Here is a 27,282-nt window from a genome sequence, read left to right as displayed (position 1 = left end):
AACAATTTGTCAATTGTAAGTACCAACTCTAGGTGCTATTTGAATATGACAAAGGTTAGAGGACTAGTATCTTGTGCTTCACTAATGCCTTTAATGGGCACGGTATGGCGACTAAGTTTGGCACTCAAACGTTCAACCAAATCTTGTGGCAAAAAAAAAAATATGTTTGCGAAGCGCTTTCTAATAGGGCTCGCCATAGGTAAAAATCGGCCGACAATACCCTTAATACTGACTACAGCTGTAAACAGTAATACGTCATTGTGAGGGTAAGTAGCCTTAACCGAACAAAATGACTGATGTTGAGAGGGAGGAGTCACCACTGTGTGTGCAGGTCCCTGATTTGCAGTCACTATCACTGAGGTCCTTTCTGAGGCTATGTTATGCTCTCTAACTAGGTTAACGCGGGCATTCAGATCCATATTGCTGAATCTGACACATGTTTTAAGGCATGAAATGAATTACACAGACGGAAGATGTAGTGACAAAGGATTTCCGTGGTCACCTTAAGCTAGAACTATGCTTCACATCATCCTGAATCAAGTACCAGTCTTGTTTGTTGCACCGATATCCAGTGTTTGACTATTACTATGCAATAAATGAACCAAGTCCTTCAAGCTGGGATGCAATTCACTTGAAGTACTGCTCTCCAATTGACTCCTGAGCTTAAGACTAACGCCATCCAATAATATGATAGCATGATTTCATGCAAAGGTGTTTTTATTTTTAAAGCTTCAATGGCATTTTAGTTGCTACAGATTTATTTAGAATCACAGCTCTTTAGGTAAATCATGTTTTGCACTGGGTAGGTATACCTATTCCATTATATGAAGATCAGAAATGAGCCTACGTTTGTGGTGCCGATTTCGAATTGATTCCCATGCGACATTGAAATTATCTCATGGGTCGATGACCTAGATGTTATGCCCTTTAAACAACAAGCATCTCATCATCATCATCATCATCATCATCATCATCGAAATCTATCGAGACAGGTAAATTCTCAATGAGACGGTGTAGATCACCTGGCAAGCACGACAGCAAATAATAGAATCTTTGAATATCAGTAAGAGAATCATTGTTTATGATCAATGCTTCGAATGCGTAATAAAAATGCATAAAATCCTACAAGTTACTTAGGTACTGAGAGTGTTGGAAGTGTTATTACGTTTCTAGTGTTAACACTCCCATTGTTTATGTATGGAGGGGGAGATGTAGCTTCATTTCCAACAACATTTCTATTTGTATTTCTCCAAACATAAGTGCTCACAAGTTGCTCTATTCGCATCATGTGACGCATCCTCGGTATCGTCAATTTCCAGTTGTGCTTGAATGTCATTATAATCATCGAAAACAAATTCATTCTAACCTTAACCTCATTAAGATTGTCACCATCTTTAAAATGAGCTTCAATGAGTCACACGTGATTTGATGACCGCTCGTTTTATGTCAATACACGTTTGTCATTGCTATCCACATTGGCCCAGGCATATAGGAATAAGGATGGGAAGAACCACAATGTACAGTACGCACCACTTATCCAGCATTGCTGTGGTCCTACTTCGAAACTGTCCATCTCTGCACAACGATTTGTTGTTCTCACCTGCGATGGTTCTGCATCTCTTGTTGTATAGCTGTTGTATCAATGTTTTCGGAAGTTCACTCGCACTTGCACTAACATCAAGGATATGCAGTTATGGCGTCTTTTAGCAAAATGTTTACACAGCCCACGTTGTATTCGTTCGACATTTCTGAACATTCCTATACTCTAATTACACCGCACAGTTTTAATCATCAGCTGGAACCGTACATCAATTCATAAGTGTCACTTATTTATTTATTTATTTATTTATTTATTTCATGCCTTCATTTGTGGCGAAGTTAAGGCTCACGGCCCTCTCTTACACTTAACCACATATCTAATAAACTTTATAAAACAGAATAATGAAATAACCACATATCTAATAAACTTTATAAAACAGAATAATGAAATAATTTAACAAAATATAAATCCTAACCTCATTCATTCTTCCATTCATACTGCCATTCATACAAGCTGGTTATACATTTAATAGGTAATCTCGGCAAGACCGCTTGAAAGAAGCTAAGGAAGTGCAATTCCTGACACTAACTGGAAGGGAATTCCATAGCCTTGCACCAGACACTTGAAAGGAGCGGTTAAATGAAGATGAGCGATGCACAGGAATTGAGAGTGTCGTAGTCGATCGTGTGTTGTGTTCATGAGAGGAGGAGAGTAAATTAAACTTTGAGGATAAATACTGGGGTTTAGATTCATTCAGCAGACGAAATACGAGAGTAGCAACGTGAAGATGTCGTAGTTTATCGATTTTTAACAAGGAGAGAAGTTCATAATAGGGGGAGATATGAGTTGAAAATTTAGTTGAAAATATAAACCTAATGCCCTCTGTAATTTTAGTGTCTGTTCCATGGTGGCATCTATCATTACAATATCACAATAATTAAGTATGGGAAATGTGAGGGTCTGGATAAGTTTAATTTTCAAGCTTAGCGGAAGAAGTGATTGGCGAGTTTTGAGAGGGTGAAGTGACGAGTGAATTTTCCTACAGATGCTTGTTATGTGCTCACTCCAATCTAGTGTGTCACTTATGATAATTCCAAGATTTTTTACCGACTTCTGAAATGGTATAGCTACACCACAAAGCGAAAGTGAAGGCAATAATTTCTTATTAAGGATATTTAACTGCCTTTGTTGCCCTATTATAATAGCTTGTGTCTTTTTAGGATTAATTAATAAACAATTCTTATTAGAATAGGAGCTAATAAGATTTAAAATGGAATTCATCTGATGAATTCCAAACTCAATAACAATAGCTTTACAGTGATAATATATTTGTAGATCATCTGCATATAAATGATACTTACAGTTACTGAACTGAGAAGATATATCATTGATATATAGAGTAAACAGAAGAGGTCCAAGCACGGATCCCTGTGGGACACCTGTTTGCTTCGTCTTCCAGTCTGTGGTAGTGCCGTTTATGACAACACGTTGTCGCCGATTGGAGAGGTACGAAGCAGAGAGCTGAATAGCAGAGGGACTCAGATTAAATCTTTGTAGTTTCGCTAATAATATGTCAATATTTACTGTGTCAAACGCACTACTGAAGTCAAGTAGAATAAGTATAGTCACTTTCCGCTCATCTATAGCTCGTCTAATGTCGTCTGTAATTCTTAGCAGTGCCGTCCCTGTGCTATGTCCTTTCTTGAAACCAGATTGGAAGGGGTCACGCAGAGAATATTTTTCCAGATATTGTTCAAGTTGGCTATAGATCAATTTTTCTAGAGCTTTAGACAGTGCTGAAAGAATGCATACAGGACGAAAGTCGGATGCTACATTAGCTGGCGACCTTTTTGGAACTGGGACAACTTGTGTATCTTTCCATTTTGTCGGAAAATAACTACGGAAGAGGCATGCATTAAATAAGTCAGTAATAACCGGCAATATTATATCCATAATGTTAGTAATAAAGAAAATAGGGATTTCATCAGCCCCTGTTGCATGAGATTTAATTGAATTCAGTACTCGTCTCTCTTCAGACTCTGAAACAGTTCGAAATTCGAAATATGGACGATCAGATGATTGTTGTCGTATTATAGACTTGATGGTGGCCTGCACTATATCGTGTTCAGGAGTAAAAACATCTGTTGAAAAGTGTCTATTAATATCGTCAACCGGTATTTCTGGTTTAGCATGGTTCACAGGAGGCCTTCCAATACCTAATGAACGAAGTTGTCGCCAAGTACTACCAGCGTTTATATTATTGGATAGACGCCGGAAGTAATCGAATTTCTTATTGCGGATAATTTGTTTAATTCGATTACGCAGTACACGGTATTGTTCAAATGTGTCAGCTGATAAATTTCATTTGTAACGTCTATATAACGAATCACGCTGAGCCATCAAAGATTTAATTTCAGTTGTCAGCCACGGACAGGGCGGCCGTGTTACTTTCACACAGCGCTTAGGAGCATGCTTATTGTAAAGTCCATGAATATGAGAATTAATATTTTCCAGTTTTTCATCTATGTCATTCATTAGTATTATGTCACCCCAAGGACATTTGCATGCATCTTCTTTTAGGTGATTGAAATCTATATTTTTAAAGTCTCTAAAAGTCACGTATTTCGACCTATATTTAGGAACTCTTAGCGAATACGCTAAGTATATAAGGTCATGAGTTGATATTTCAGGAACAGGTATTTGACCGTGTTTAAGAACCTTGTGTGGATTATTGGTTATCATGAGATCAATCAGTGAATCGGAAGAGACGGTGGAAGTATGAACGTGGTTAGTTGGTTCCAAGGGCAATATTGTCATGTCACAGGAGAGAAAAATATTTCGAAAACGTATTGTTTCACTAGTCCGAGTTAACAAATTTGTATTAAAGTCGCCTAGTATAATCACGTGTTCATAAGATGGCTAAAGTCTCATTAAATCGTCCTCTAACTCACCAATGCCCCCTGCATTTGGAGGCCTGTATACAACCCCAATGAGTACTTTAACAGTGTCTATAATAATTTCAACAAACATAAATTCAGGAACAGGGTTTGTAGTAGTGGTAGAAGTTTTTACCACTGTACTCCTGAGATTAAGCTTACAAAACAATGCAACACCACCTCCACGCCTGCTCATCCTATCAAATCGATGAATACGATACCCTTGTATTTCAACCATACTGGAAGGAATTGAACTACATAGCCAACTCTCACTTACAGCAATTATATGAAATAAACTGTTTTCAAATATAGCTTTCAGTTCATCATGGTGAGCTACAACAGATTGGCTGTTAACATGAGCACACAACAAAGCGCGTGGAAATGCTTTCACTTCCGTTTCTAAAATACTACGAACAGATAGATCTGAAGAGAGAATCTGGGAAGAAAGAGGGGTAAGAGGAGTAAAACTAGAAGTCGGTGCCAAAGAGAAAGGAGGGGTGGTGTCTGTGTCCAAGTCTATGTTCGCAATAGAAGTGAATGACATTGTTATACTTAAATCCTCAGGCAGAAGTTGAGAATAAACAGATAGCGGCTTACCTCGACATAGCATAAAATATAACTTCCAGCTGATTCACACAAACACACACACTTACTAACCATAACTAACCTAAAACATAGAATTGGCCTAGTATACATTAGCAATAACAAGAACACAATCATAATTATTTCCTAGTGCTTTCGCCTAACCGTCTAATCAAAGAATTTAATTCTGCAGGAGTGTTTAAGTGCATCTTCTTTCCATCGGCTGTGAGGACGATAATCGTGCCATTTTGCGTATAGGTGTTACGAATTCCAAATATATCACGTGCCTAGCGGAACATCTCCTTCCTTGTAGCTGTCAGAGATTCAGTAATAAGAACTTTAGTGCCTTTTAGCAGCCGCTTAGCGCGCCACACTCTATCTCGTTGCTGATATCTAAGAAATTTTGTGATAATTGGCCTGTTTCCTGAAGTCACCACATCAGCAGTCGATCTCTGTTGTCGCCCTAATCTGTGACATCGATCAATGCACTCAATATTCAGGTCAATCTGCAGTTTATCTCTGATGGTATCCAAGGCCTTGCTGTACACATCTTCATCAGCAGTCTCCTTAACACCATGCAACAGGAGACAATTGCGTCTGCTGTATTGGGCCGCTTCATCTGACAATGCTTCTTGTATCTCAAGACGCTGTTCAATTTCACTTATACTTCTCTTCAAATCGGATATTTCCGCTGAAATCGTTTCTCGAAAGTCACGGAAGTCACTTTCAAGCACACGTAACAACTCTTTGGGATTAGTGGCATTGTTAGTAGTAGCAGTTAGAGCTTCCTCCAGGCGCCCTTGGAATTGAGACATACGTCTTTCAAATTCACTAATCTTCTCATTCACAGCTTTGAGGGTCATGTTTGATGCACTAAAAATGAAATATATATATTCAATAAATCTAGTCGATCCCACTCACGGTAAATATGTGTGATATATTTTGATATTCGGTAGGCGAATTACGGAGCACTTTCACACACGTTTAACTACATGCGCCATCTTGTTTAAAAGTAAGTCGTAGAACTTCATCATATACGGTAACACGATTGTACGTACCGGCATTTAGTAGCATGGCATTCTCTGTTAATCAAATTACATCTGGCACTAGAAGACCATAAAGAGTTGTCGCTGTGCAACATTCTGTTTGAAAGAATAAACAATAAGCACTTACACAACACGAACAAATGTATTATGATACAACACTAAAACAAAGATGCACATACTTCTAACATACAGGTTGCATTAACGCCCAGTCCACAAGATAATACGGCGCAGCGTCCCGCCACTAGTCACGAGGTATGAACAAACACAGTAGAGATAATACGCGACACTTACGGATTTCGCCTTGCTAAAATGGGAGACAATTCGACGGTGGCGCTCCTAGTGACTTAACCTGAACAAATAGCGCTAAATTCAAACATCAATAATAATATTATAATAATGTTTTTTGTTTTACGTCCCACTAACTACTCTTTTACGGTTTTCGTAGACGCCGAGGTGCCGGAATTTAGTCCCGCAGGAGTTCTCATTACATTTTTAGCTTTAGCATTCCTGCCTGAACTCTTACGGTTGGATTTGTCTTTTTTCTCATTTAAGAACGTTGTATCATCACATTAAGACACTTGTCAATAAAAATATCGGCACATTCATTACACATATGATGCAATGAATTAACATTTAATAGCTGGACAATTTTCCTCTTAACATGAAGCCTACTAACAGAAAGATATTCCTTACACATATGATGCAATGAATTAACATTTAATAATAATAATCTGAGAAGAGTGATAAAGAAAGAAAAGTATGAAAATGTTGTCGATAGTGATGCTTTAAGGAATATTTACGTACAATTAGAGCAAAAATGTAACATTCCCTTGGCTGTATTGTCGAGGATTTCTAAAGTCGCTGGCCTGAAAATGATCTGAATAGATCTTATAATTCTTATATAAGCGTAACGTCCCTTCTTTCTTGTACACCTTATCCAAATCGCTTCTGTGACATTTCAAAATCCACAGATCACACCTACAACAACACATCGGTATTGAAGGTTAACTGCTGCACTATAGAATAAAATATGCGTATTACATTTTTTGCCAGTTAAAATATGGGTCAAGCATGTCAGAAGATTATGAAGTACTATACAAATCTCTGTCACTGGAAGAATATATATGCAAACACAATATTACTTACATATTCTTGTCACGAGGGAACCTGAAGAACGACCGCGCATTTTTCTCTACTTCGTAATTACTGCAGCCAAACACAGCACATACCTTTCCCCTCATGTTGAGAGGAGATATCAAGGAATGACACACACTACTATTTATTTATCTCAACTCACTGAAAACGCATAAATAACACCAAAAACTTCACAGAAAAATATACGTGCTCTTATGAGAGAATCAGTACTGTTCAGGTCTATCCGCTAGAGTGAGCTCCAGTAGCTGTCCCTCGATATCTCGCTCAGCGTCGCGTATTATCTCTACTGTATTTGGTATGAACTTACGCCTGCTGCCATCTGGCGTAAAACAGTTCTCTAGGAAGGTTGGAGACCACAAGGGGCTGAAATATGAGACGCCCAGAACATTGATTACCTATAAGAAATCAAGTACCTCAAAAACTAACCCCATGGCGCTACAACCCTGATGGGCCTTGGCCGATCAAATGACCACTGCTCATCCAGAAGGCATGCAGGTAACGGTGTGAGGTAACGTGTGGTTAGCTTGGCGAATCTTCTTGGCCGTTATTCTTGACTCTCTAAACCGGAGCCGTTTTCTCAACGTCAGATCACACCTCAATATTATTCTCCGTAGGCTCATGGGACATTAAATAAGCCTGTTGATCCAGGAGAGAATAACTCGTAACAGACCTTCATGACGTTATAAAGTGCACGGCAGTTCTTTGCTATAATTTTTTCCACTTCTCCTATGGAGATTACTGTATATTAGAAACTTCAGGTCTTTGTAATTTTAATTCTTCCTGTGGGCAGGTTAGAGTCTTTCATTGTCTCCCACATCCTGACATATTTCTTCAATAAGTAAAGAAGCCCTAGACAGCAATGCATTCTAAGGAAGAGTCACCAATCTCGCGGACGAAATCTCGATTACTGCAACAAATCTTTTTATTTACCAACATTTGCCCACATCTTTCTCTCTCCAATTTCTTCTACTTAATGGGGATTCCTGTGATGGTTATACAACACAATTATTCAACTTCATGGGCGATATAGAGCACAGCACACTTCTCATTAACTAAAGCGACCCGCAGATTTCCTTCAGGTGCGTGTGCGCGCGCCTGTTTGGCGAAATCTCCCCAATTTGAAATTGACAGCGTGGAGCATTCCTTACACAGTTTCGACTCCGCAGTTCAAACTGAAGATGGGACGGATTGAGTCAAATCGGGTTTAGTTTTATTGTTAGACTAGCAAGATACCCGTGCTTCGCTACGGTATTATACTGAAATTTATAATTGAATGCTTATCGTTTTATATATAACCCACCGATATTCGCGAACTGACTCGTTTCCTGAGAGATTCCGGCAAAATTTGCGATCTGACTCGTTTTCTGAGAGATTACGGCAACGTTCCTCCCATTTTTCAATCTTTTCTCCAGCAATCGATTTCGTACTTTCCGGGATAGGTCCAGGTATTCCACCCGGTCAGTTGGGTCCCTAAATCTTTGCCATCTTTTCCTATAGCCTAAGCATTTTTAATGTGGATCAAATCCTTGAGGAGATCCGGCGTGGTGTCGTCTTGGGTGCCTTGGCGGTACTGAACCTCTGCTTGGCGGTAAATTACATCTGCTGTCGTTGTCACGGTCAATCATATATCATATATCTATCGTTTATTTCAAATATGTTTAAATTTTTGTTTATATGCCAGAAGAATCTACTGTAATCTAAGAAGGTTCTCCAAAGGAAAAGATAGCTCTTGAAAACGAACACAGGAGAGATTAAAAATGATCGGTTTGTGATCAGAATAAGTACATTGAAAATCCACAGCCTCTTTCCAGTCATTCAACCGGGTCAATAATGGAATGAATTAGCCCTGCCGAAGCCTGTCGCACTCCACTGGGGCAATGATTAAATGAATGACAAATGAAATGAAATGATATTGGAGAGTGTTGCTGGAATATATGATGACGGGGAAAACCGGAGTACCCGGAGAAAAAACCTGTCCCGTCTCCGCTTTGTCCAGCACAAATCTCACATGGAGTGACCGGGATTTGAACCACGAAACCCAGCGGTGGGAAGCCAGCGCGCAGCCGCCTGAGCCACGGAGGCTCCTTATAAGTACATTAGGAACAGTAAAATCAATTGGCCTCACCTCCGTTTTCACCCCACAACGGTTAAGTCGATTTACCTCCCCCACCCCAAAAAAAAGAAAACGTCTTCCTTTATGTTTAACGGAGATACCAAATACCAATGTTCACGTGTGTTACCTTCAGTTTTGAGATATAAGTATTCCCATAAAAAATAATTCACTTTTTTCACTTACTTTCACACTCCCCGCCTCCCTTAAGTGAATTTTCTGGCAAAAAGTATTTGTTTCTTTAATATTAAAGGATCTTCTAAATACCGATTATCTTCAGTTTTTGAGATATGTGTCCCCATGAAACGAATACAACTCCTTTCCACACTCGCCCCCAAAAATGATTCTCCGCCCCCCACCCCAAAAACGCGTCGTTTTATTTTTAAAGAAGATCTAAATACCAGTTTTCACGTCTGTAACAATTTTAGTTTTTATTAGATGTAAGTATGCTCATACAATTAATTCAATAAATTTTTCAATTTTTCACCCCCCCCCCCCCGAACCTTCATTGGATTTTCTGAGAATACCTGTTTCTTTACTTTAACAGGAGATTCCAAATACCAATTTTTACGTCTGCAACATTTTACGTTTCTGAGATATACTGTAGATATAGTATTTCTAAAAATTCACCCCAATTTGTCACTCCTGTTTAACCCTCATTAATTAGATTTTCCAAAAACAAAAAATAAATGTTTCTGTATTTTTAAAGGAGATTCCATATACTAACTGTCTGGTCTGTAATATCTTCAGTTTCTGAGATATAAGTATCCTCATTAAAGACATTCAACCCCTTATTCACACTTTTCACCCCCTCCTATTGGGATTTTCCGAAAACAAAAATATACGTGTTCCTTTATTTTTAAAAGAGATTCTAAATATCAGTTTTTACATCTGCAAACTTTCGAAGTTTTGAGATATAGATACACTCGTTTTTTAAATAGACCCCCCATTTCACCCCCCCCCCCACTATTTGGATTTTCTGAAAACAAAAAATACATGTTTCTTTATTTATAAAGGAGGTCCCAAATACCGATTTTCAGATCTGTAACATCTTCAGTTTCTGAGAAATAAGGATCCTTATTAAAGGCATTAAACTATTTTACACCCCTTTTCAACCCTCCTATTGGGATTTTACGAAAACAAAAAAATACGTCATTCTTTTTTTGAAAGTAGATTCTAAGTACCAAGTTTTACATCTGTAAACTTTGAATGTTTTGAGATATAGATACACTCATTTTAAAAATGCACCCCCTTTCAACCCTCCACTATTTGGATTTTCCAAAAACAAAATGTACAGGTTTCTTTATTCTTAAAAGAGATCCCAAATACCTTTTCTCAGGTCTGTAATATCTTCAGTTTCTGAGATATAAGTATCCTCATTAAAGGCATTCAACCCCTTTTCACCCCGTCCTATTAGAATTTTCCGAAAACAAAAAATACATGTTTATTTATTTTTAAAGGAGATTCTAAATACCAATTCTTACATCTGTGAACCTTTAAAGTTTTAAGATGTAGAAACACTCATTTTAAAATTCACCCCCCTTTTCAGCCCCCATTATTTGGATTTTTCAAAAACGAAAAAATAACTGTTTCTTTATTTTTAAAGTGGATCCTAAATACCAATTTTTAGGCCTGTAATATCTTCAGGTTCTGAAATATAAGTAGCCTGATTAAAGGCATTCAACCGCTTTTTCACCCTTTTCCACCCTTCCTATTGGGATTTTCCGAAAACAAAACAATACGTGTTTCTTTATTTTTAAAGGAGATTCTAAATACTAATTTTTACATCTATAAACTTTAAAAGTTTTGAGATATAGATACACTCATTTTCAAAATTCACCCTCTTTTCACACCCCCATTAATTGGATGTTCCAAAAACAAAAGAATACGTGTTTCTTTATTTTTAAAGGGGATCCCAAATACCAATTTTCAGGTCTGTAATATTTTCAGTTTCTGAGATATAAGTATCGCCATTAAAGGCATTCAACCCATTTTTCACCCCTTTTCACCCCTCCTATTGGGATTTTCCGAAAACAAAAAAATTAGTGTTCCTTTATTTTTAATGAAGATTCTAAATACCAATTTTTACATCTCTAAACTTCAAAAATTTTGAGATGTAGATGCACTCATTTTAAAAATGCACCCCCCCCTTTCACCCTCGCATTAATTGGATTTTCCAAAAACAAAAAATATATGTGTTTCTTTATTTTTGACAGCGATCAAAAGTACCAATTTTGAGGTTCTGTAATATCTTCAGTTTCTGAGATATAAGTAGGGGTATCCTGATTAACGGCGTTCAACCCCTTTTTCACCCTTTTTCACCCCTCCTATCGGGATTGTCTGAAAACAAAAAAATACGTATTTCCTTATTTTTAAAGAAGATTCTAAATACCAATTTTCACATCTGTAAACTTTTAAAGTTTTGAGATATAGATACACTCATTTTAAAATTTCACCCCCCTTTTCACCCCCTTAGCGATGGAATATCCAAAAATCCTCTCTTAGCGAGCACCTACATCTTAATATGAATATATCCCCAAAATTTCATTTCTTTATGTCCAGTAGTTTTGGCTCGGCGATGATGAATCAGTCAGTCAGTCAGTCAGTCAGTCAGTCAGTCAGTCAGTCAGTCAGTCAGTCAGTCAGTCAGTCAGTCAGTCAGTCAGTCAGTCAGGACAAGCTACTTTATATATATAGATTACATGCCTTAGGGCAGCCCATTCGAAGTTGGAAACCAAGGACTCTCAGGGCTGACAACGAGCTCCGAAGGGGAGACATTGTTAGTGACAGGGAAAGAGATGGAGTGGAGTGAGGAGTATGAATGGCACATTGTATGAGATACGAACTACAAAAATCAGCCATTAAGTAATACGTCAAAAATAAAACTGTCCTCTTCCTCCATTAGGTACGACACTGGGCATTTCTTTTATTTCATCAACTCAGTTATGCCCGGGAAAATTGTTTGAGCAGAATGAATCCTTTCAATGCAACATCCTACAAGCATGAGGTAGTTTTACTCTTATTCAGGTTCATGACTGAGACTATGTGTTCGAAAAGGTATGTAGAGCCAGGCATACTGGGCCGATTGCAGAAACGATAACTAGTTTTAAGCCTTAGACAACGTCTACCTAAACAACGTCTAAGTTGTACGGTCTCCCGTTGCGTAAATAAGGTTCAGCCGGTGTTTAAATAGATATCGTTTAAAATTTTCAACATTGGTTCGAAAATGGAGATGGAAATACCTTTCATGCAACTCTTCGTTTGTCGCAACCAATGAAATTCGTCGGTGTGCGCTCCGAACTCTCGGCAGCTATTGTCTTCCTACACATTACTCAAATATATGGCTAAGCATGAGCATGAATTGCCCACATATAAGAATATCGCTTTCGGTGGAAATTAAATCTCATGTCTACATTAAGGTGACACGCTACCGTACGAAGAAGTATAGCTTTGATTGTTATGGTGAGTGTATTCCAAATAGCTTCGGCGAAGGGAGTATGAAACAATAATATTGTCTAACCAAATGAGTTGTGTGGGCCATATAGATGTAGCTTGCATTCTGGAAATAATAGGTTCGGAACGCATCGTCGGCAGCCTTGAAGATTGTTTTCCGTAGCTTCCCTATTTTTACATCAGGAAAATACCAGGGCTGTTATTATGGCAACGGCTCTTCTTCCTCAGTCATCCTCTTTAAACAATAATCACCATCATCACCACTTACCTTTTACTATCTCAAAGTTGCCGAAAACTTATCTGAATTAACGCGACGATTACATATATAAAACACATACAACCTACCTTTTAGTTGTCACTATTATGTGTGCTTACTTGGTAGTAAATATAAGGGTATCCCTCCCAGCTGATGTATGTGACAGCCCTCTGAAGACTGGGACAAATAATTCTGACATGTATGTAGTCGAAGTGACCTATAATTCCATGGAAATTACCCCATGTATAATAAAATATATTGGATGCGAAGAATTGTAGTCAAGTGGTCAGTTACCGGACTGTTCCTTTGTCAGTCTCCAGAAACAAATCTCTTGAAAAGCGAAATCGTATTTTAAGCTGTACCTCCCCGTACATTTCAAATGAATTGCTGGGATTTCGCAGCTGACGTCCTACAAAGAGGCCGTCGGACTAACCCCTTTTTTCCTCAGATCGTCTCAACATGAAAATACAAATTACATGTTTCATGGTACATGACCTCTGATTGTGATTCACATTTGAGGTTAAACAGTGTTTTCGGCAGTGTTTAAACATGGCCGGTTGAACATCTGTTTTAAACAATGTCTAAGTAATAAATGACGTCCCCGCAATGCGGCGGCCATACTTAAACACTGTTTAACCGTAGACATCGTCTAAAGACCGTTTCTGCAATTGGCCCATTAACTCTACATGCCAACGCGTTCCATGTTCTTATAAAATACATGGAGGCCGCCAGAAATATTGTAATACTTATCTTTCAAACGTATGTTACAATAAAATGAATTCCCGACAGCTCTTTTTGAATTTTGACTGGAGCATGCTCAGTATATACATCGACGCAACATTAATTTGATATTTGTGAACCAATGCCGATTTGTTTAAGTGCTTCATAGTAACTACCAGCATTACAATATATTTCTCCTGTGAACTGCTTTCCGAACAATGAAAGTTCCTGGATGAACCACGACGAATTTCTGTGATTGATGTTACTGAGAATTGTTTCGAGCTGCCTAGATTCACTTCAGAAAGTATCCAGTAACAGAGTAATTATGACCGTCTGTGTGGTGTAGTGGTTAGTGTGATTAGCTGCCACCCCCGGAGGCCCGGGTTGGATTCCCGGCTCTGGTACGAAATTTGATAAGTGGTACGAGGGCTTGAACGGGGTCCACTCAGCCTCGGGAGGTCAAATGAGTAGAGGTGAGTTCTATTCCCACTTCAGCCATCCTGAAAGTGGTTTTCCGTGGTTTCACAATTCTCCTCCAAGAAAATGCTGGGATGGTACCTAACTTAAGGCAATGGCCGCTTCCTTCCCTCTTCAATGTCTATCCCTTCCAAACCTCCCATCCTCCCACAATGCCCCTATTCAGCATAGCAGGTGAGGCAGCCTGGGCGAAGTACTGTCATTCTTCGCAGTTGTATCCCCCGACTCAATGTCTCACGCTCAAGGACACTGCCATTGAGGCTGTAGAGGTGGGATCCCTCGCTGAGTGTGAAGGGAAACCAACCCTGGAGGGTAAACATATTAAGAAGAAGAATAGAATAATTATTCCACGCCTCTAGTATCTCCTCTAACCCTAACAGAATTCGATGACAATTGCTTATGTTGGCTAGGGACCCCACAGTGATAAAGGTAATCAAGAAACATTGATATGTACACGCGAAGGGCAAAAAAGAGTGAAAGAAGAAGAAAGACGTTATTCAACGGGAAATGTACAACAAAATGAAATTGAAAGATTACCTCACATGTTCAAAAATCTACTAAAATCCTTTTAAATTTTGTTTTTTCTTTTCGCAAAATAATGAGTACACTTATACTTGCTGAATCAGTAGTATTAATGTGTAGTAAGTACATAACCGATTACCGCCGAGCAGAGGCAGCAAAGACGTGTTCGGTTCATTCGGAAGGACGTAGGTTTGAATCGTGATCAGAGTCGAATAATTTAAAGACGAGACTTCTGAAGAAAGGAAAGCATTCACTATTGACTCTAGTTTATTTCATAAATGAACACACAATTAGTTCCTGGTGGCAAAGGTATCCGACATAACTCCACGGATATTTTTTTGCTTTACGTCGCACCGACGCGGATAGGTCTTATGGCGACGATGGGACAGGAAACGCCTAGGAGTGGGAAGAAAGTGGCCGTTGCCTTAATTACGGTACATTCCCAGCATTTGCCTGGTGTGAAAATGGGAAACCACGGAACAGCATCTTCAGGACTTCCGACAGTGGGGTTCGAACCCACTATCTCCCGGATGCAAGATCACAGTTGCGCGACTCTAACCGCACGGCCAACTCGCCCGGTACATACCCTGTTAATAGAGATCTGAAAGCTACGTTTATTTGCAAAGAGGTAACTCCAACATGTATTTCCTAATTTCGCAATGTATCTCATCTTCAGGGCTTCCGACAGTGGGGTTCGAACCTACTATCTCCCGGATGCAAGCTCACAGCTCCTTCTCCTGTTTTTACTAATTCGCTGACTCTGAGTATTACATTATTTTCGGAGAAGTTGGCCCTGTACATGCAGGGACTGACAGCACAACACGTAAAAATCCTCAGCTAGGGAACATATTAAATAAAAACTGGATTTTAATATCTCGGAGCTGAAATATAATATTTCGATAAGTGCAAACCCACGTGTTCTTCAAGCCCACAATTTCAGGCATGTCAGGATGCTTTCACACATTGTCGTCTCTCAACGCCCGACAAGAACTGTCAGGCCACCCAGTGAAATAAGGGAATATAAAAGTCATTAAAATGCTTCTAAATAAACTCGACGTAACAGAGAACTCTCTAAGTGCGGCCAGTATCCAGTATTCGGGAGATAATAGGTTCGAACCCCACTGTCGGCAGCCCTGAAGATGGTTTTCCGTGGTTTCCCATTTTCATACCAGGCAAATGCTGAGGCTGTGCCTTAATTAAGGCCACGGCCGCTTCCTTCCCACTCCCAGCCCTTCCCTGTCCCATCGTCGTCATAAGACCTATCTGTGTCGGTGCGACGTAAAGCAACTAGCAAACAGAGGACCATCCTCCTATGCCGCTTTAACAGTATGAGTTTGCTTTAGCTGGCTTTATTAATAAGGATAGTGACAGTGTTCTCCATTTTTGACGACGATATAATTTACTCTGTGTTTTGAACATTATTTTAAAATATATTTTGCTCATGTAAGTGTATTTTCGTCCGCCTCTGTGGTGTAGTGGTTAGTGTGATTAGCTGCCACCCCCGGAGGCCCGGGTATGACGGCTGGAACGGGGTCCACTCAGCCTCGGGAGGTCAACTGAGTAGAGGTGGGTTCGATTCCCACCTCAGCCATCCTGGAAGTGCTCTTCCGTGGTTTCCCACTTCTCCTCCAGGCGAATGCCGGGATGGTACCTAACATAAGGCCACGGCCGCTTCCTTCCCTCTTCCTTGCCTATCCCTTCCAATCTTCCCATCCCTCCACAAGGCCCCTGTTCAGCATAGCAGGTGAGGCCGCCTGGGCGAGGTACTGGTCATTCTCCCCAGTTGTATCCCCGACCAAGAGTCTGAAGCTCCAGGACACTGCCCTTGAGGCGGTAGAGGTGGGATCCCTCGCTGTGTCCGAGGGAAAAAGCCGACCCTGGAGGGTAAACAGATGATGATGATGAGGATGAAGTGTATTTTCATTGTGATAAATATTAGACATATAGGAAAACATTGTTGTTTTTAACTGTTTATGAATGCCACTCAAAACATATGAAAATACATAATTTAGTTTCAAAACGAACTTACTCAAACTTACACGAGATAATTACCACTATCTCCACTGATAAGTGATTTTGAAAACACAGTGTCAGGAAGTGTACCGAAGTAATAAATGAAAATATATTATATGCGTTATCATATCTGAATTTAATTACAAGGAATTAAAAAAATCACTTTGGAAATAAGCTCTTCAATTATATATTCATAAAAAAACCTTCCGACTTCTGTAATGATTTTCAAGTTTTCTTTTTCATTTGCTAAATAATGTGATTTTCATAGGATGACGCTTATTCTGGATGAGTGTTATGATATTTGACATTGCAGGAAGAAGCTTAGTAACCTCCAGTATGAAGTACTAAATCATATTTCCAGTTAGTGAAGAATTTCAGTTTTCTAATAAAATTCCTGAGAAAAGAAAATGAAACCTAGAGCTACCTCTGCCAGCCGATAAGTTGTACCTTTGCCAAAACCTTCCATCATTGCAAGATTCCATTAAAAGTACCTTAGGGCGGAAAGCGGTGGTATATATGTCATGGAGACTTGAGAGTTCAGAGCAAAGTGGGACAGCACGTGTTTGGCGGCGGGCACGTACTGCAATCAGAAAAGAGAACCAGCGACTGGAGGGCAAAGAGTTATTTCCCTCATAGTATTTGAATTATACTTGCTTGACACTGTCTCTGCCATGTTGTGGCTACAGTGCTCGGCTCTGCGTTACAGACAAACGTTAGGGTAATATTTCTACTGCCGGGCTGAGTGGCTCAGACGGTTGAGGCGCTGGCCATCTGATCCCAACTTGGCAGGTTCGATCCTGGCTCAGTCCAGTGGTATTTAAAGGTGCTCAAATACGTCAGCCTCGTGTCGGTAGATTTACTGGCACGTAAAGGAACTCCTGAACGACTAAATTCCGGCACCTCGGCGTCTCCGAAAACCGTAAAAGAGTAGTTAGTGGGACGTAAAGCAAATAGCATTATTATTGTTAATATTTCTACTAAATTATCTGATTTTGAACATTATAAATAGAGAAAATTTACTGTAAAATTTTATAGTAACATTGGTGCTTGTAAAGTAGTGACATGTCCTAAGATACAGTATATCGGATACCTTCGTTTCTTGGGCAGGAGATTACCGATGCTGGTGAAAGGAATTGACTACCTTACAATACATAACCTGATCAATGGCCCATTGACAACATCAGTGGTTCAGTCTTAGAGTGTGCAACTCATGAACCCAAGCTCGACCCCGGGTGACGAAGTCGATTTTTTGAATGACGGTCAAAAATCTTTGAAATCCATTTCATGTTTGGAATGTTGACGATAGCTGGTGGTGCTTTCAGTGCAACCTGTTGCGTTAAAGATTTCTTTTAAACTTCAGGAGGTTGACCTACGTCAAAAATAAACAAGATAAGAGCCCGTTGGGTTTTGATATTGACCCTTATTTAACAAATAAAAATACATTAAATTTAACAGCATGCACACATTTTAGCCATTTGGATGTGAGTGTCTACCGTAACACCACATGTACAATTGCCAGCATCGCTGACTTTCCCGCGACAGTCTCGGGTTCGTGGCACGCCTCATGTTTATTTAAAAAAAAAATATTTTACCTTTGTGTTTCTTTTTGTTGTATATCTTTTTTCTCCTTGTCTTTGGCAACATTTTGAATACAAATTATGATTATCTGTCATCCTAGGTAAATCTGTATATTAAAATGTAAACAGTGCTATTCGCTCCATTTTTGATAATTACTATAGGAATGGTTATGAAAATAACGATAACAGCGACGATGTATAAAGCTACGAGTGGCAAGACTAGACAGTAAACGAGATTTTGATACAGCTGATATTTATTCTAGACATTTCTTAGCTTACACTGACAAAAAATTAGATATAAGGTAAAATAGAAATGAAAAGGTAAAAATCAGGCACCGGCGGGCCTTGCACCCAAGACACCGGCATAGAAATCGGAAACGCTGACCACTGGATCAGCAGAGCTCTATACTCGCACCAATATTACCACGGTGTTACGTTACCACGGTGTCACTAAATGAAGGCCAATGGCGCAAAACCTAGGACACTCCCTGCAGTCTTAGACCAATCTAATCAAAGTTGGAACAAAATAGCGGTAGTTTCCTCCTGTCAGTGTCGTCCGACACTATCCGGTAGACCTGGACTTTCGCTGATAGATGGAAGCACAATCGGAATATTAAAATCTATAAGCAGGCCACCTGGATGGTACAATACCAGAGGATCCGCAACTCGGCAAATAATACATTAATAATACATAATACATTAGTAGTAGTAGTAGTAGTAGTAGTAGTAGTAGTAGTAGTTTTTTGCTAGGGGCTTTACGTCGCACCGACACAGATAGGTCTTATGGCGACGATGGGATGGGAAAGGCCTAGGAGTTGGAAGGAAGCGGTCGTGGCCTTAACTAAGGTACAGCCCCAGCATTTGCCTGGTGTGAAAATGGGAAACCACAGAAAACCATCTTCAGGGCTGGCGATAGTGGGATTCGAACCTACTATCTCCCGGATGCAAGCTCACAGCCGCGTGCCTCTACGCGCACGGCCAACTCGCCCGGTAGTAGTAGTAGTAGTAGTAGTAGTAGTAGTAGATTTTTTTTGTTATGGCAGAGGAAAATCTTTTAAAGACACCACTCTGTGTGGGAGTTGGATTTCCACCAACTAAAAACCCCTGCCCTCTTCACTCAGACCATTCTGGAACTACTGTCGGCATGACATCAGAATGGAGTGATGTATATTATTAAGTTCTTCCTTTCTCTTCTTTCTCCTTCATCCCCGTAATGCTTGTCGCCATTGCCTTTACTGTGTTCCAGCCAAACGGGCTCTCTAACATAATCTGAACCAGATTCCCTGGCGTGAGTCGTCGGCCAAGTTGTTGGCAGGCTTTCCTTCGTTCTTCTTCCCATCGAACACAGTAGAAAAAAGTGTGTTCTACTGTATCCCTTTCAGAACAGTACCGACAACCATCTCCCTGCGTCTTTCCCATCTTCATGGCGTATACGCCGAATCTTCCATGTCCTGTCAGGATCTGCGACAGATAGTAATCTACCTGCCGATGTCTACATTTAAGCCAGTCTCCTATGTTGGATATTAGCTTTTTTGTCCATTGACCAACATCGGTTGTGCCATCCCATCGGTCTTGCCAGTCTAGTAAGAGTTGGTTCCTCGAGGCTTTCTTTTCTTCAGCAGATATAGTCGCACCCGTTTCATGCCAAAGTTTTCTCTCTACAACGAGGAAGTCAATGGGAATACTGGCAGCTACAACTTGTAAGGCTGCTGTCGAAACAGTTCGATATGCACATGTAACTCTGAGCAGCATTTTCCTCTGTACTCTTTCCATAGCTCTTCGGTGAATCTTCCTCCTGAGTGCATTGTGCCAGATAGGTACAGCATAAAGTAAAATGGAATATACTGCAGAGCACATAATCTGTCTCTTAACTATTCTTGGTCCCCCGATGTTAGGCATAAGTCTGGCTAATGCTGATGCCTTCTTCTCTGCCTTTTGGGTTACTGCCTTCACATGTGCACCAAATTTGCAATTCCTGTCAATAAGAACCCCAAGGTATCGTACAGACTTTCCTGGGATAATCACTGTATCATTTAATAAGAAACGGACATTTTTCCAATTCCTGGAACCATTCAAAATTACAGCCTCAGTCTTATGTGCAGCCAATCTCAACTTATTATTTACCACCCAAAGGTTAACTCGTCTCAGTGATTCATTTACTCGGAAGGTCAGTTCTTCTACATTCTCTGCTATTACCATTATTGCAAGGTCATCTGCATAACCAATAGATGTTGTTCCTTTTGTCAGCTGCAGGCGTAAGACACCATCATATAGAATGTTCCACAAGGTGGGTCCTAGGACAGATCCCTGTGGAACGCCAGCACTCATTTCTAGATCTTCTAAATCATGAAATCGTATTCTTCGTCCTTTGAAGTACTTAACGATTATTTGTTGTAGATACTGAGAAATGTTCATCCTACGAAGTTCTCTCAGAACAATGCTCCAAAAAGCAGTGTTAAAAGCATTTTTGACATCTAGCGTTATCAAGGCAGCCCATTTCTCACTGCTTTCTGCCTGTATTTGAATCACCCTCTCAGTAGCTTGGGTTGTGGTTCTACCCTTTCTAAATCCAAACTGGTTCGAAGAAAGTCCTCCCTGTTGTTCAAGTTCTTTCTCCAGTCTAGTTTTAATCAATCCTTCGTAAAGTTTGCTCAAGGTGTTTAATAAGCAAAGTGGCCTGTATGCTGATGGATCTAATGATAGTTTCCCTGCCTTCAATAACAGCACTAGCTTGGCTACTTTCCACTCATCGGGGAATTCACGCTTTTTTATTAAATCATTGAAGACTGACAAGATCCAACAAGGTGCCACCTCAACTGCATACTTGATGGCTTCTGGTGGGATTCCATCTACACCTGGTGCCTTACCAGTCTTCATATTGCGTGCTACCTCTTGTAACTCAACCACAGTAAACGGTTCTGCAACACAAACATCTGATTCCGTTTCAAGTCTGTCATTAGTACAAGGGAACAACTCCATTGCTATGGCTTTCCTTCCATCAGCTGGGAGCTGAACTGGTACCCTGTTGATTATTCGACCGGTCACAATCTTATATCCCGCTTCCCAGATATCACTGTCTAGATCTTCGCATAGCTTTTGCCAGAGATTTCTCTTAGAATCCTTTATTAGCTTGATTAGTTGCCTCTTTGATGCCTTATAGTCAGCTTCTAATTGTATTAAGTTGACCTGGCTGATTTCTTTCCTAGATCTTGTAAGAATTCGTCTCTTGCGATTGCAGTCTTTCCTTTGCATGTCTATGTCATTGTTCCACCAGTAAGGGACTCGTGTTTTATATTTTGTTGATGCCCTCAATCGGCTGGTCCTACAAGCATCTTTAAGAACAGCAGTTCATCTTTTAGAGTATGTTGCACTGTATCTACAGTTTGTGACATCCACTCGATTGCAATTTTAAAAGTTTCCCAATTATAGTTCCACACCGTTTTCGTGATATCAGTAAGCTTCTTCGATCCCTTAACTTGAAAGTAAATAAAACGATGGTCGCTGAGAGATTCATCTTCCATAACTTCCCAGTCAACAATGAATGATGCTATACCCTGCGTTGAGCAGGTGACGTCTATGAAGGATTCTGAGTTCCCTCTGGAAAACGTTGGTAAGATTCCAATGTTATGAACCACCAAGTCTAGGGTCGCTATCCATTATGCCCAATATTCTCCCCTACGATCTGCAGTTGGTGCCCCCCACAGAGGCGACTTGACATTTAGGTCTCCGAGAATGATAGATTCAATACCTGACGCTATGCAGTCCTGAACTATTGCATCTACTTCAGCTTTGAAAATATCAAAAGGGATGTTAGGAGAGATATAACAACAATAAATCTGATATTGCTGAAATTGAATACACAAATATCCCTCTTCTGCCCTTATGCTTAGCACCTCCGACTTATCATTTAAAAAATATGCAGCTACATCACATATTTTGTCCGTGAACCAACCACCTTCAGCTACTCGCCTTCTGTTTGGCTCGCTAACAAGCACTAAGTCTACTTTCTTTTCCAAGGCTGTCGCATACATGCTGTCATGACTGTCGGATTTCCTCAAGAGATTCGCCTGCAGTATGTCCATTATTGGTCGTTTAAATTCAACTTCCTTGCCTCTAATATTAGCTCCCTGTAAGTGGGGCATTTCATTTGATCTGAGCGGTGACCCTCCACTTGGCACATGGTGCAAAACGAAATGTTCCCACAATCCTTCGCCAAATGGCCTTCCTGTCCACAATTTAGACAGCTCCGTGACCGGTCATCCTTAACGTCGCAGTGTGGCGCTTTATGTCCAAATCCAAGACATTTAAAACACCTTGCAACTGTAACTCTTTCCTTCACCATACAGGTTGCCCATCCCACATTTATTTTCTTTTTTTTAACAGTATTTTCGACGGTTCCGTTGGAAATTTTACGGTGGCATTCAGATTTCCGAACCTCCCCGGTCTTACAGACGTAATATTGATCTGAGATTCTTCGACAGCATCTTCTAAGGAGAGTGCTGCTCTGAGATAGTTTTCATTTAAATCCGGATCCATACCGTACACTAGAATTGTTGTCTCCTTCCTTTTTGTTGAAACCTCTATTTCCTTGACGTTTTTAGTTATCTCACGTTGTAATACGTCAGCCTTTCCTTTGCCTTCTACAGTAAGTATAAGGTCATCCTTTGCTGTTTTTCTTATTCGTTTTATTTTAACGCCAATTTTTTCGATGTTTACTCCTTCCTTTACTGTTTTAAGCAATTCAGCGTACGTTTTTCCCGCTGCTTTGCACGTAACTATTTCCTGAGTATTATCATTTAAGGATTTCTTTTTCGATGTTAATCCCACAGAAACAGCCTGTTTTACCTGCGTTTTACCCGATTCCAAGCACCCTATTTCAATATCACTCTTACGAAACATCCATTCCAAGATTTTCCTTATATAATTCCGATCAAGGGTATCCGGGATAGTTATCAGCACCTTCTTTCTTGCATGAGTCTCAATCATCTCTCTCCAGTAGGTGATACATGAATACAGGCTCTGCAGGTCATTTACTCCATCCTGATTAAATGAATATGGTATTGCATACACATATCGCAGCTTCTCCCGCTCTCCTCCTCGACTCGTGTAGGTTTGCGTAACAGTGCGCAGGAATTCCGTCTTACCTTCCTCCAGATTAGAGTTCAGCAAGTCAGAGATTTCTGTATGCATATTCTTCATGCTTCTCATAATTCCATCCTCCTCTGCAAGATGTTTGGGATTTACAACCATTGATATATCCCAATCAGTCAATTTCCCTATATTTCCGGAGATGACGTGCGTGTTACTGTAAACACAGTCAGGCCATTCCTTATCCAATAGCTTCGCAAACTCGTCAAAGCACGTAGCTTCCAAGAGAGTCTGCTCTATATCTAGCACTCTGTCACTGAATTGCGCCTGTGTCCCAACATCTCGGGTTATTTTCTTACTGGAGGTAGTGTCCTGTTCCAAATCACTCCTAGCCTTTGGATCTTCATTCACATCAAATTATTCCCATTCCCACGAACGACTACGGATTATTTCTGCCATTTGTCCCATTTCTTTAATACCTTTCATTATCTCCGCTTTGGTATTAGGAGTCATCTTAACTAATGCTAATAAGTCTTCACTATGCTTGACTAACTTATCAATTTCTAGTCGCATCTCTTCTAATCCTACTCTTTGGTTTATAGTCTTCGTACTCTGTAGTTCCATGGTTACGTCCAGCTCCTCATCCGACATAGTATCTCTTTGGTTTTCTACGTCTATTTCAACTTCTTTGGATTTGACATTTCTATTCTCAGTACCTCTACTCTCTTTTCTCTTTGAAAACATAACCTTAAATCATTTAAAGCAATATAAATGACCTATTTACCTTGTCAGAAAAGGGATGCCTCTTTAGCTCATCAATGATAATACCGCGTTCTGAAGGGCAGCACTTCCACTTATGATCGCAATATATTTTATCCATACACAGCCTTTAAAACACCACTTAATCATGCAAATACGCGGAGCACTTACCAACACCAGCCATTCAATAGCAGCACGCAAGTAGTAGTAGTAGTAGTAGTAGTAGTAGTAGTAGTAGTAGTAGTAGTAGTAATAGTAGTAGTATAGACACCACAATGTGTGAGGAGAGTTGGATTTCCACCAACTAAAATCCCCTGCCCTCTTCACTCAGCCCATTCTGGAACTGCTTGACGGCATGACATCAGAATGGAGTGATGCATATTATTATGTTCTTCCTTTCCCCTCTTTCTCCTTCGTCCCCATTTTGCATGTCGCAAATGCCTTTACTGTGTTCCAGGCAAGCGGACTTTCCAACATAATCTGAACCAGATTCCCTGGCGTGAGTCGTCGGCCAACTTGTTGGCAGGCTTTCCTTCGTTCTTCTTCCCATCGAACACAGTAGAAAAAAGTGTGTTCTACTGTATCTCTTTCAGAACAGTACCAGCAACAATCTCCCTGCGTCTTTCCCATCTTCATGGCGTATACGCCGAATCTTCCATGTTTTGTCAGGATCTGCGACAGAAAGTAATCTACCTGCCGAAGTCTACATTTAAGCCAGCCTCCTATGTCGGGTATTAGCTTTATTTTCCTTTGTCCAACATCGGTTGTGCCATCCCATCGGCCTTGCCAGTCTAGTAAGAGCTGGTTCCTCAAGGCTTTCTTTTCTTGAGCAGATATAGCCGCACCACTTTCATCCCAAAGTTTTCTCTCTGCAACGAGGAGGTCAATGGGAATACTGGCAGCTACAACTTGTAAAGCTGCTGTCGAAACAGTTCGATTTACACAGATAAATCTAACCAGCATTTTCCTCTGTACTCTTTCCGTAGCTCTTCGGTGAATCTTCTTCCTGAGTGCATTGCGCCATATAGGTACAGCATAAAGTAAAATGGAATATACTGCAGAGCACATCATCTGTCTCTTAAATGTTCTTCGTCGCCCTGATGTTAGGCTTAAGTCTAGCTAATGCCGATGCCTTCTTTTCTGCCTTTTGAGTTACTGCCTTCACATGTGCACCAAATGTGCAATTCCTATCAATAAGAACCCCAAGGTATCGTACATACTTCCCTGGGACAATCTCTGTATCATTTCATAAGAAGCGAACATTCTTACAATTCCTGGAACCTATCAAAATTACAGCCTCAGTCATATGGTGCCAGTCTCAATTTATTATTTACCATCGGAAGGTTAACTCGTCTCAGTGAATCATTTACTCGGAAGGTCACTTCCTGTAAATCCTCTGCTATTACCACTATTGCAAGATCATCTGCATAACCGATAGATGTTGTCCCTTTTGTCAGCTGCAGGCGTAGGACGCCATCATATAGAATGTTCCACAAGGTGGGTCCCAGGACAGATCCCTGTGGAACGCCTGCACTCATTTCAAGGTCTTCTAAATCATCAAGTCGTATTATTCGTCCTTTGAAGTACTTAGTAATTATTTGTTGTATTGAAATCGATACCTGGATGGTACAGCCCCAGAGGATCCGCAGCTCGGCACCTAATACAATAGGTTATATTATTATTATTATTATTAGTAGTAGTAGTATTAGTAGTAGTAGTCCTTGGACTTATCTAGTGATCAGAAGTCAGGGATAGGAATGAATTTAAAGAATTAAGCTACACTTCCTGACTGAATGCATTCTTGTAGAGCAGGCGTATCCAACGCGGTGCCCGCGGGCGCCATGGCATCCCTGGTATACAGTTTTAGCGCCCTTCGAACCCAGATTTAAGTATACCAATATCAACCGTGGAAAAAAGTTTAGTAATGATTAAATTTTTCCATTACATTCCCACAATTGTGAATTACCTCTTTATCTTTTCAGTTTTAGTACTACTCATTGGACACCCACACCCGTTGATATTTTAAGAATATTCTCTCAGGAGCTGGGTGCTTTTGAAGTACACCATGCATGGTAATAATCCCTGCTTCTTGTTGAGTGACAGGCGTTGCTGAGAAAGGCTGGAGGATGAGGTGAATTTGTTGACACTTCGTATTTCCCAGTTAGAACACCTTTCAGGGAACGAATGCATTGTGAATATTTCATAAATCCTTCCTTCTCAACATTCTTACTTACATTCCTACAAAGCATCTGCTGTTCGCGACCGAGGAACAGTTTCACGGAATCCTCAGCTGAATTTTTATTGAATCGTGGCAAGAAGCAATGTGCTATTTATCTAAAAGCATGTTATTGGTTCTTCTTCTTCTGCTTTCGAATAACCCATTTGGAGGGTACGTTGAATCAACATTGTTATTCTATTTAACTTCGATTTAAACCTATATTTATTTACATTTATTAAAGAAATTTATTTTTCCAGACCTCAATTGTCATTTATATTGAATGCGAAAAGTTACTTCAGTTATATATTCACATTATTATTATACACAGTGATTCTTATTATGACTACATGGTTACGAACCTACTGTTTTCATAGCGAATGTAAGGAGCTAAACTCTTCCTTAAGTTTCAGCGAACGCATACGATACCAGATTTCACACTAAATATGTAAGTACGATATGTTTTAAAATACTCAGTTATTATTACCCTACATATTACATATTATTATTATTATTATTATTATTATTATTATTATTATTATTATTATTATTATTATTATTATTATTATTATTATTATTATTATTATTATTATTATTATTGTGTCCACGTGTTCATAGCCGAGAGTCAGATGAGCCCAACACACATTATGCCAGTTGCGTAGTACTATTATAATAAGAAAGTGACATACATCGTTCAGATAATTATGCAGACAATTTTTTAAAGTTATTTTTAAAGCACAGATGTGCACCGTTTTATTAACAAATGTAGATAAACCTCTTTTTTATTAACTAACCTAGAAATCCCCATGCCAGTGCTCATATTCGATGTCTCG

Source organism: Anabrus simplex, chromosome 1, assembly GCF_040414725.1.
Source record: "Anabrus simplex isolate iqAnaSimp1 chromosome 1, ASM4041472v1, whole genome shotgun sequence".
NCBI classification, from domain to species: Eukaryota; Metazoa; Arthropoda; class Insecta; order Orthoptera; family Tettigoniidae; genus Anabrus; species Anabrus simplex.
Note: the sequence above shows the minus strand (reverse complement) of the source record.